The 12,381-nt window shown below is 45.2% G+C and overlaps 1 protein-coding gene across 9 annotated transcripts in view; it reads left to right on the plus strand.

The window, feature by feature from the left end:
- The window catches only part of IFT81 (intraflagellar transport 81), a 231,797-nt gene extending 222,251 nt beyond the window's left edge, over window positions 1–9,546 (plus strand). For 7 of the 9 annotated variants that reach the window (XR_008291618.1, XR_008291620.1, XR_008291616.1 and 4 more), the window contains 2 exons: window positions 1,891–1,991; window positions 2,121–9,546. The gene's annotated coding sequence lies outside the window, so the exon portion shown is untranslated. The remainder of the gene's footprint in view (window positions 1–1,890; window positions 1,992–2,120) is intronic. The other 2 variants (XR_008291613.1, XR_008291617.1) reach the window with 1 other exon arrangement.
- The last annotated feature ends 2,835 nt before the right edge of the window (window positions 9,547–12,381 follow it).

Below are 12,381 nucleotides of genomic sequence, written 5' to 3' on the forward strand. Positions count from 1 at the left end.
CAACAAAGTGTATGTAGTTACTACCATACACTTAAAAATAGTTAAGATGGTAAATTTTATGTTTTTGACTGCAATTAAAAGAAAGGGGGGTGTGGCACTATAAAACCCAATTATGCATGTGCTAAGATTAGCTCAGTAATGAGTCTTGAAGTGGAATCCTGTCTGCTGTGTGGGGTACCCCATACACGGCATGGCAGGCCCCCTGCCCAACCTCACCAAGCCACCTGGTCCACCCAGAACACATTATCTGGAAGAACAAAAGCATCATCTTCATATACATTGGCCATTTCCCATGATTCCCCCAAGCTGATTTTGTTCTAGTATTTTTACAAATCAGTGAAGTACTTCTCTCTAATAATAATGGTAATAACCAGCATTTGCTCAAAACTTACAACAAAGAAATTACATTATATATGATGAGTAAGATGAAAATTAACTGTAGTCAAGCCAATCCCCAAAAGCCCTTTAAATTGCCAACAAAATACAATATATATATATATATATATATATATATATATACATACATACATATATATATATATATATATACGGTTTAGTGTAAACAACCCTCCTATATAGTAGTTCTTATACAAACTAAACTGTTTGAATTATTGTGGTAGCTCAGAGGAACCAAAAGGAAAGTATATACGCAAATGTCTGGATAGTCACATCATTTCATAACTATTGGTGGTGGGGGGTGCTGGCGAGTGAAAAGTTTATGCTGATCTGCGGGTTTTACTCGGTTCTCTCTTTTTTTATTTTTTAAAGTTTAAACCTTTATTTATTTTGAGAGAGAGAGGGAGAAAGAATCCCAAGCAGGCTCCATGCTGTCGGCGTAGAGCCTGATGTGGGACTTGAACCCACAAACCCTGAGATGATGACCTGAGCTGAAATCAAGAGTTGGACACTTAACTGACTGAGCCACCGAGGCGCCTCTTGTTTCTCTTTTAATATTAAGGCTCTATAAAAACCTGACAATTGAGAAATTGTCATCAGCCAATATTCCCACAGTGCCAAATCCCATGGCAATGCTTTCTTCAAGGTACGAGCAGCCTTCACAGTCTGAAAGAGGAGGTGGGACCTATCACACAGAGATGAGTTCTCTACGGTGCAAACCAGTCTATTTCCAGGCACCGGCAGTGCAAAATTTGGCAGCCCTAAATGAAGTCACATCAATTTTGGAAGCAAGGCGGAAAAAGCAGCTAAGTGTTTTAGGGAAGAGAGAGAAAGTGAAATCCTCATCTTTGATTTGGTCTGGGAAATCCGACATTGTAAACTTAATAATATGGATTACAGAGGAAGGGGAACAGTGAGGATTTCAGCTTTTCCTGTGTTGTTCTACTTATTTATTTTAATATATATATAATTAGAGAGCAAGAAAAATGAAGTAGCTGTAGATGTAGATAAAGATATAATTAAACCTGAAGTTTTTTTTTTTTAAAAAAACAACATAATTGTGAGTAAAAAAAAGCAATATGCAGGAAACACACAGAATTGGTGAGGTCTGTATGTACGATTAGAAAATGCAAAACAGTACAGTTTGCAAAATTGCTTATGGAGATTCATATAGATATTTATCTTTGGTAAAAATATAAAACTGTGCAGGAGGAAGACAAACTCTGAGTTCAGGATAGAAGTCTCCACTGAGAAAGAAAGGAGGAGGAATTCACAGAGCTCACAAGGACTCCGATTGTGCCAAGCGTGTTACATTTCGTCAAATGGATGATGGGTATATGAGTGCTTATTATATAATTATTGTACTTTTTTATATGTCTGGCATATTTCTTACTAAAAAAAGGAACATATGAAAAATATGAAGCCTCTATATACTCAATAATGTTAGCAGGTGTGTTTATTGTTGTATGATTGACCCCAATGATTTGTTTCAAGGAGGCTGGATCTTAAGAGGAGCCTAAGATAAAGGTGTGTGTCTGTCCACCAGCTCTACCAAGTGCTATGCTACACACTTCACTTGAGGAAAGCTGCCTGAGGTAGGTTCTATTTTCCACATCTCACCAAAGAGGGACTAGGGACACCGATTAAGTAGTTTGCCTAAGAGCATACATTCCTCACCAGGTGGCTGCAATTCCCTGAATTTGTTTTCCTACAATTTCCAAAAGGTGGTATTTTGGAAGACCTGTGATAACTCTGAATCATGAAACTGGAGGAACAGAACAAATCACAAGTTAAAACATACCTAACGTCTGCCAGAAAGTACCTGTTGAGAGCATCATTAGCCTGAAGTCTGGATCTGATGCACTAAGCCCTTCCCTTCCCTCTTAACCCCAATCTCTTTAATTGACATTTAGTTGCCTGCGGTCAGATCTCTTTCAATCCCAGTGTCTACAGGCTCCTGATCTTGGGCGACTGGGACAGCTAGACCTATCTTTTCTTAGGCTCACTCTTGCTTTATTTCCCTTTTTTTGGTGTGTGCATACTGCTTTAATTGGGCAATCATTATGCCATTCTCCCATTAACGTCGGTGGGGAAGTGAGTAATCAAACTCTCAATTGTAAACTTCAGTAAGATAAGGTCAGCAAGACGTGTGGTCCTGAGATGGCACCCCGCACCCGCAAGGGAAAATGACTCTCGGTGGCTCTCATTGTTTTGGGGCTTGTTTGCGTTGCTGTGCACTTGTAATGGAAAACGAATAAAAATAAAAATCCCGGGGCCCATTTTGGCGCGCGCTTGGGAAGTTAATACCACTGTCCTGGCAGAATTCCAGCTCAGGTCACTGCATTCTGCTGGCGGAAGCCGCCTCATGCGATTTTCAGTGGATGTCACTTTCTTCTTTGCATCCTTCTCAGGGCTCCGTGTGCAGCGCATTCAACAGCTGGCCCTTCCCCACCTGCAGGAGCTACAGTTCTGCAGAACTCAGAATGACCCCTGCCTCTTCCCCGGGCAGGAAATTAACCTGCTCCAAGGACCAGCCACTGAGATATTTGCTACAGTCAAGATCTATATGAATGTGTCTTTCTCGGAGTGCCTTTAAGCAGCCACAGAATCAGATTACTCTACTTAAAAGATTTTTCAAGGAATCACACAGTTTCTTACAAGTCTCTAATGCATATATTCCCTCCATTTGTTTTGTAACGTTTTGTTATGCAAACTAAAAATGTCTCCTTATCTGAAGTACTTAGAAATTTATCTCCCTTCCACCCATATATGCTTATTGTTGCTGCTTTTGTTTTCACAGATTTTTTTTTCTAGTGTGTAACTCTTTCCCCTATGAAATGTATTGCATTTTATGGTGCGAGGAATGGTTCTAACTAGTTGTTCCCCCATACAAATAATCTTCTGTTCTTAACAATGTTTACTGAATGGCAGTTTCCAATTGTGTGTCTTGCGCACATGACTTAAACCTGTCTGACCATCAGCTTTCAGGATCTGGGGAGATAGGAATGACACCTACCTGACAGGCTTATCCCAAGGATGGAGCAAGCCAGCACGTGAAAAGGTCCTAGCACGTTGCATGCATGGCAGATATGTGTTTAATAAATGATGTCTTCCTTTTAGTCTCCTTTCCTTCCTTTTTGTCTGCATCCGCCTATTTTCTCCTAGAGCCCTTTTATGTACCACTGAAATCAAGCGTCTCTAGAATGATCCAAATGTTGTCTATCCCAGGTTATATATTAGGAAGCTACTAAGTAGAAAGGTTGGGGGAAGTGGAGGAGGTAGAGGGCAGTGAAGACACTTTTCTTCAAGGGACCCCACCTAACAACACTTGCACTTTCTTTGCTTGCAAATGACAGGCTGTTTCTGCAGCCTCCTCTGTCCCCACGTCAGAGGATCCCTCTTAGAGGCTGCTCTTCTGAGGCCTTAAAATGCTCCCCTCCCCAAGTTGCCATGTCAGATGTTTAAGGGAAATCTGATTTTTTAAGGACAAGGCTCTATGTGTGGGTTGTTTTATTTCGGGGGTAGGGTGGGGGTAGGAGTTGGCCATGGGTTTGCTGCATTCCAGGAAGAGGGAGGACTCTGCTCTCCTCCGATGAGTCATGGAAGAGAAACGTCTAATGTTTGCAAACATCTCCAGCCAAGCCTTTGCTTTCTTGGACTCCACCCATCCCCCCCACATCTGTGCAGATTGGACCCACCTGAGAAGATTCAAAAGCGAAGCTTGAAGGCTAAAGCAGAGGCTGTGGATTCTACCACCATTTGAAATGGAAAACCACTAAGGGAAGGAAGGGGAAGCAGTACCCTTGTATCTGGACTCCAGCATGTGAGACACGGGACAAGACCTTACATTGGGTGTATCTGTCTCCAAATCAGGACATGATCTGGGTGGTGCAGGAGCACTGAGTGAATGAACAAGGCTGTCCCAAGAGGCGTCTGCAAAGGACTGGGAGACTGAGAGAAGCCTCTGGTGGGAGAAAGGAGCAAAGGGGATTGCAGAGAAGAAAGCAAGGGCTAGGAAGAGGGGAAGCCTTGCAAGTGGGAGAAGCCAGGAGCTGCTGCTTTCGGGGGAGGATGAAGGCCGAGCGGGCTGGTGAGAGACCGGAGCAGGCGGGGGTGTGCGGGAGAGGACCATCGCCTCAGCCTCGGCAGACTGCTGGAGCCAGATGGGGCTCATGATGCATCTTCCCAGATGGAACGGATCAGGCTCGTCAGACATGCTTCCCTCAGGATACAGTGTCCCCCTCCCTCCCCCTCTCTGAAATCAGGAGAGAATCACAAGGTGACTTGGGAGGGCAGCCAGCCTCCAGGGATCTTGTGTGAACTATCAGGTAACGACAGCGGGATCACAATAGGAGACCTAAACATGCCTCCACCACCACCACCCCCTTTTTTTTTCTATTGTGGGACATCAAGGGAGCAAGCTCATGAGCTTGGGAACAAAGATCCTATTCTAGGAATTTGTCCACTGCAACCCTACCCGGCACATTCACAAGCCTTGGATTTCTGCCCGACAGAAACTCTACCTGCTCACTGTGCCCCTACCACCGCCAGAGCAACACCCTGGCACCTGGCAGGGAAGGGAGACTCTGAGTGGCTCATCATTTAAAATTAAAAATCACATTTAATCACTGTTCATTTTTCTACCAGGCTCCGAAGGCCCTGTCGTCTCTTCATTTTAAACATTTTGCTGTTCAAGATCTGAGCACCTTGGGGGGTGAGACAGGAGGGCAGTGGAAGAGAACTTTTGAAATCTTTCCACAAAAATCAAAGAACAAACCGACTGGAGGGAAAAATAGCTGCTATATTTAAACTACATTATCCCATCAGGGAGTTATGGTTTTGAAAACCATTCCGCAGTACTTTGTTTGGCACTGATGCATGGGTTTCTTGTCTTTAATTTTTTTTTTAAATGGCAACATTTTTTTTTTTTCCCAGAGCAGTAATTGCAAAGGAAGTGAAGGGCTTCGTGAGTTAGTTTGGGAGATATGTACCGAACACCTGCTACAGGCCCCGCATCACGCTAGGCACTGGGAGGACAGAGTAAATGAGGGAGCCCTCAGGTCCTCAAAACAAATAATTATCGTGCATTCATTCATTATTGTGCATATTTTAAGTACATATGATCTCTGTTCTCCTGGAATTTTTTAAAAATAAGTTTATTGTGTGTGTGTGTGTGAGAGAGAGAGAGAGAGAGAGAGCGCGCGGGCGAGCCAGGCGGGAGGGGCAGAGAGAGCAAATCCAATGCAGGCTTCGCACTGTCAGGGTGGAATCCCGCTGGGTGGGGGGCGGGGCTTGAACTCACAAATCGTGAGATCATGTGACCTGAGCCGAACTCAAGAGTCAGACGCTTAACCGACTGAGACTCCTAAGCCCCCCTCTCCTGGACTGTATAATTTGGTGGAAGAACACAGACAGCAAACAAGTGACTTGGTTGATAAGCAGAGTGAAAGAGTACCATTCACATGTACATTTGCCAATTTGCTGTTCCTTCTGTTCCAAATGCTGTTCTTCTCAGCTCTGACTATGCAAATGGCTATATATTATTCGTGTGCTCACTTCTCAGAGGGAGGTGACTATCCATCCCACCCCCCTATCCCCCAACTGTCACTCTCACATGTGACTCCATGTCACAGTCAAGTGGCAAGATCAGGTAGACAGGGGTACAGGAGTCTGGATATACAAATGTGTCTGTCATCAATATTTAGGTGGAATTTAAAGCAGTGGGCCTAGGGGTGCCTGGATGGCTCAGTCAGTTAAGTGTCTGACTCTTGATTTTGGCTCCGGTCATGACCCCACGGTTCGTGAGATGGAGCCTCATGCTGGGCTCTGAGCTGACAGTGCGTGCTGACAGTGTGGAGCCTGCTTGAGATTCTGTCTGCCTCTCCCTTGCACTCACTCTCTGTCTTTCAAAAATAAACATTAAAAAAGAAAGGAGTCAGATGCTCAACAGAAAAAAATAAGCAAATAAAGCAGTGGGCCTAAGGAAAGACTGTGGATTGAGAAACAATGTCGCACGTCCCTCGGTCCTGGAACACTCTGCATTTCGGATTGAGTACAAGATGGGAAAGGCAAGAAAAAAAGCCTGAGAAGGAGAAGTCAGAGAAGTAGGAGGCAAACCCGAGTTACTATACTATAGTTGAGTGAGATACAGAGTGCCGTGTGGGACACAGGACAAGGCACAACTCATTTCTGGGGTGGTGAGATCAGAAGTGATGGAGAAGCGATGGCCATTGTCAGAGAAGGCCACCAAGATGGGATGGGATTTAGCCTTCATCTTGGGAGGATGATTAGGGGTTTGCCGGGATCTGAGCAGCAGGCACAGCCTGAGCAAAAGTGCAGAGAACAGATAAATAATCCATTGTGGCAGGAGCTTTAGAACTAGAGGAGAGGCTGTGGCAGATATATGGCAGATAAAACAGAAAACTGCAATGGAATAATCTAAGGCCATTCCTAACCAGGCTTCCCAGTGTTCCATGCTAGTTACTTCCTCCAAGAGGAGTTAAGCTCTTTGACTTTCCTCAATGAGGTGGACCTCTTCTGCTTTGTCAACCCAACATTCATTCCTTTCCTTGATTTGATTTTCCTTAGGGGCACTGTTTTCCAGGGTGCGAGTCCTAAACCAGCAGCATCAACATCACCTGGGAACTTGTTAGAGATGCACATTCTTGGACTCTGTCCCAGATGTACTGAATGGGAATTCTGGAGATAGGGCCCAGCAGGCCCCCTGCATGATGTTGCCGCATGCCAAAGTTTGAAGACCACTGCTTCAGGGAAACACTTCTTCCCAACTCTCCATCCATGTAATTCAGGTAGGGCTGACCACAGTCCCTGTTTCAGGTGCAGCACAGGTCTCTCAGGAGATATTAGACTTTTCCCTCCATGAACCTGCTAAACTTGGGGGACTATAAACTGGAGATGCTGGGGGCCAGGTCTGCTGTCACCTAGAGAGACCCTATGTCAAAGCCAAAAGCAAAGGGACGCAGCAGAGCCAAGGAATAGAGAGATTCTCAGTGATTTTATTAGAGCACCTGGATCAAGCTGTTCTGAATTTGGTGTCTACTCCCAGTAAGTCCCTTTATTACAAGCATCAACTAGTCAGTTGGCTTTTGGACACTGAGTCATCAAAAGAAGACTTATTGGGGTGCCTGGTTGGCTCAGTCAGTTAAGCATCCAATTCTTGATTTCGGCTCCAGCCTTGATCTCAGGGTTTGTGAGACTGAGCCCCATGTTAGCTCTGTGCTGATAGTGTGGACCCTGTTTGAGATTCTCTTTCTCCCTCTTTCTCTGCCCCCAACCCCTGCACTTGTGCCAGTATGCAAGCACGCACGCACTCTCTCTCTCTCTCTCTTGAAATAAATTAAAAAAAAAAAAAAGAATACTTATCAATGGAGGTGGGAGGCAAATTCTGGAAAAGGCATTATGTATCTGGCAAATTCTCAGATGTTAAAGTTGTAGTTTGTGAACACGTAGAAAACATGGTAGTCACTAGGCACTGGCATGTGTTCAAAAACACAAGCCATGCAAACTGAACACATTTCACAGAAATTTGAAAATTCACTAGAATGTGACTTGGAGACTGTTCACTAGAACGTGGACTTTGAGTCTGTTGTAGACAAGGCATGTAGAGCTTAGCAACACATTGGACTAGTTCTCTCATTAAGTTCTTATGGGCAAGTCAAGAAATATGGGCTACATAATAATGCAGTGAATTAACATCCCACAGTTACCTGAAGAGACTTTAATTTACATAACAAAGCCTTGTAATAGTGTAACAATTCTGCTCATTATTCCATTCACCAGGCATGTGTTCCAGAGTCAGTAGGAGATGCCAGATGTGACTGAGTTGGGTGGCCTTGGTTCCTACTTGCCTCTCAGTGTGAACACCTTACTGTTTTGAGCCTAGCATATAAATATGTACTTTTCATATAACATGATCCTTAAATCAAGCTGACCACATCAGGTGCTCAACCAAAAGAATGTATAGCAAAGTATTCCAATGCTATATAACAAAGTATTATGGGAGACAAAGAGGCAGGAGAGTGCATTATAAGATTTTCATTTTCCTGACTTTGGAACCTGTAGCCAAGTTGATTTTATAGCCAAGTTGATTTTATAGCCAAGTGAACAACTAAATCCAGCTTATTAGTTATTTTCTAATCTGGAATGAATGTCTAGACATTCTATTGGATGAAGACATAGAAGTCATAAGTCATGCTTACCAAATTTATGCGTAACCCAAGCTGGGACACAGAGATAAAACATGACTTGACGATGAAGACTCCAAAAAAACCACAACAGACTGCAACGACCAAAATGAACATGAGAACATTCCATCATAATCAGAGTTCAATGCCTGGGTTAAAAAGAATCAACAGTGCAAGTACCCCATGGGAAGATTTAACATGACTGCAGTTTATGTATACAGGACTCAGTTCTCAGTTGATTGTTAAGACAAATCAACAATGTGCAGGGGAAACCATCAGAACCAAAGGAGGACAGTGCGAACTCCACTAGGTCCTTGCTCCAAGACTATGCCCAGACTTTTGTGTTTGGTGTTGGATGTCTCCAAGCCTGGACAATGAGGATGCTGAGGGTTTGCAGACTCCTGCTGTAGGAGGAATAGCTCAGGGACTGAGCTGTTCCTTTTAGCTGAGAAAAGAGACTTTATAAAGCACAATAGATATCATGAAATACTCAGAGGGATCTCACATAGAGGAGGGATTAAATGTATTCAGAGTTGTTCCAGAGAGCTAAAGGAGAACCAATATAAAGGAGAAGCTAGTTAGGGGAGGAGGATTCAGCCCAGAATGAGATGGCTTTAATGATGAGAGCTGTCCAAATATGGAACAGGCTGCCTTTTGCAATAACCATCGCTTTACAGGAGGGCTGTTGAGGGTTGGAAAGTTGGCCGGGGCCTGCTTTCCAGGTCACTGTTTTTTACTGGGTCTTTTCTGTCTGCCTAGCTTTTTTAACTAGCTTGCCTATTACCAGCTAATGTCCTCCTTTATTAATTCCTTTGAGGTTCTTTGATCAAATCATCCATCATTCTGAATTACTGTTTCTCTTCTTTTTCCTCTCCCTGTCCTCAATTGATTGAGAATAGCTGCAATCCTTGGAAGACAATAGAGTATTTTCTTTTTTTATAAATTATTTTTTTTAAATTTTTTTAACGTTTATTTATTTTTGAGACAGAGAGAGACAGAGTATGAATGGGGGAGGGGCAGAGAGAGAGGGAGACACAGAATCGGAAGCAGGCTCCAGGCTCTGAGCCATCAGCCCAGAGCCCGATGCGGGACTTGAACTCACGGACCGCGAGATCGTGACCTGAGCTGAAGTCGGACGCTTAACCGACTGAGCCACCCAGGCGCCCCAACAATAGAGTATTTTCAAAACCCATTCATATTTTTTTTTTAAACCTTGTTAACAAGAAGCACGTTTAGGTCAATGCACAAAATAAATTGAATATAAGTTTATTTCTACATAAGAGAACCTTGATCTTTCTGCCCTTGGGAGGCTGGCTTTATGCTAAATTTTGGCAACCTATAAACAAATTTCAGAGACACCCACAGGTTGAGGAACCAAGAGCATAAATGGTATGTGACACAGAAGGGGCCAACTCTGGGCTAAAAATCAGTTTCAGTGTAAAGGAGTATTCCCACCTCCCGCAAATAGCAGACTTGCAAAGAACAGTCTCGGAGGTGATGACAATGTGGTAACAGCACCAATAAGAACTTACACATCGCTCCTCTCCGAGAAGCCTTTAATGCTGCCTAGTTTTGTATTCATTAAACCTGACTAACCTTCACAATCATTCCCATGAGGCAAGTAGTTCAGAGGCCCTCCTGTTTATTTCACAAATTGGAAATCAATGAACCTGGGTTCAGCAAAAATTTGTTGAGGTTCCTCCCATGGTGAGGCCCTTTGCAAGTCACTGATAGATCAGGGATACCGGGACTCATTCATTCCAACAGTAGGTGTTCAGTAAATGATGAGTATATACCAGAGACCTTTCCACATCCTGAGGATGGACAAGAAAGACAAACCCATATTCTCATGGAGCTGGTTTCCTAGTAAGGGGAGACAGACAGTAAACAGCTAAAGAAAAACACAGTATCACAGATAAATGCTGTGAAGAAAATAAAACAATGGGATATCAAGGGTGACTGGGGAAGGTAACCACTTTATGCCCGCCAAGACATCTACAAGGAGATGACATGTAAGCTGAGATCTGAATGATAAGATGGAACTAGGCACCTGACAATCTCGAGAAGACCACTGAATACAAAAGTCATGGTCGAGAACCCCTCAAGAAACTCATGATCACACTACAGGTGCTTACAATCCCAAGTACCCGTGGAGCCATGGAACAGAGACCCAAAGTCAAATGTCCAAGATAATTTCCAGGCGAAGATAGGTAGCAATCCTCCTGCCTGTAGTGCTTCTATCGTTGCCAAGAGATGAGGTGAGGCCAAAGAAATGGTGCAGACCTGGTCTCAGAGGGAAAAGAACCACCAGCCCTCCATTACTACACCCCCACCATGCAATCAATCACGTGTCCCTCCTGGAGGAGGCTCCAATCCTGTGACCTAACCAGTTTCCACCTTGCTTCTCTCAGCGCATTGCCATACACTAGAATTTTGTTTGTGTGTTTTGTGTAGGGTTTTGTTGGTCCTTTTCCAAGTATCAATGAAAACTACACGCCAGCCTCCACTCCTTGGAAATAATTAAATGAAATGACGTGCCTGATTTTTTCAGCTGGGTAATGCACTGTGATTTGCGTCTGCTGAAGGAATTCATCTTAAGTCCTGAGGCTGAGCCATCGGGGACAACTGAGGTGTTTTTTCTCTGCTTTGGCTCTTGCGGATGGCACACTATCGCCAAACACAAAAGTAGACTAAATGCTTCATTCTGCGACACATTCGCTTAAGAAAGCTGCTCTTTGTGATGCGAATATGTTCACCTTTTGTTCATGAATTCAAGGCAGAGGTCCCTTCCCGTTTAGTAATCTAACTTTACAGAAGAAAAATGCCCTTTATTTTGCTGTCACCTAGGTTTTGTACAGACCTCTGCAGCAAGTCCTCTGAGGTTTAAGAATAGGTTTTGGATTAAAGTCCTTCTTGCTCCTAGTGGGGAAATTGGAAATCTAGAAAACAGCCTTGATCTTAATGCCCAAGCGAAGCACCTTCTAGCACAATTCTCATTATTTAGCAGTTATGGTGGCATAGCCTGTGACACGTATGCTCACACAGGCTGTGTGAGCTATAAAAATTAAAACCTCCTCCCCCGAGTGGGATTTCTTCGGTCAGAGCACGCAGACCCCGCTGGGGAAGGGCTGACATTTGTGTGCGGTAGAGCGCTCGGCTGGGGGTGTGGGATGCGGTGTTCCTGAAGCGATACATTCGAGCCGTGTGGGAAATGAACTGCGGAATTCCTCCCCTTGATTCCTGAAGGGGGCTCTGAAGGAGACAGATTAGGATGCAGAGTGCGGCCCGGGAGGCGGAGGGCGAGGGGGCGAGCCAAGGACACCAACCCGAAAGCGCTTCGGTAAGCCCAGTGCGGAGCGAGTTCCCAGGTTCCTCGGCCTCGCCTTCCCCACCACCCACCCCCGCCCAAGGCTCAGGCTGACCCCGAAGGGCAGGCAGTAATCCTCAGGGCAGCTAGTGCAGGGGGCCCACCGTGAGCCCTCGACCTCCCTGGGGTCTGTCCGTGAGTGAGCGGGGTTGAAGACCGATGGAGCCCAAGACCCGCGGAAATTCCGCCCTCCGCCAGCCGCTGGCTACGGCGCGTACTGCGCGAGCGCGGCCCGGCGCGCGCCGGCCTCTATCCGGGTTCCTGGGGGCGGTGCGCAGGAGGGGGCGGGGCCTGCGCGGCGGCGTGGGCGCGAGTCGCGCGGGAGGGAGGGAGCCGAAGGGAGGGGGCGGGGCCGTGCCGCCCGCGCCGCGCTGGGCCCTCTCGGCCAATGAGCGGCGTCCACATGCTGCGGCG

The sequence above is a fragment of the Acinonyx jubatus genome, chromosome D3 (assembly GCF_027475565.1).
Source record: "Acinonyx jubatus isolate Ajub_Pintada_27869175 chromosome D3, VMU_Ajub_asm_v1.0, whole genome shotgun sequence".
In the NCBI taxonomy this organism is placed as follows: domain Eukaryota; kingdom Metazoa; phylum Chordata; class Mammalia; order Carnivora; family Felidae; genus Acinonyx; species Acinonyx jubatus.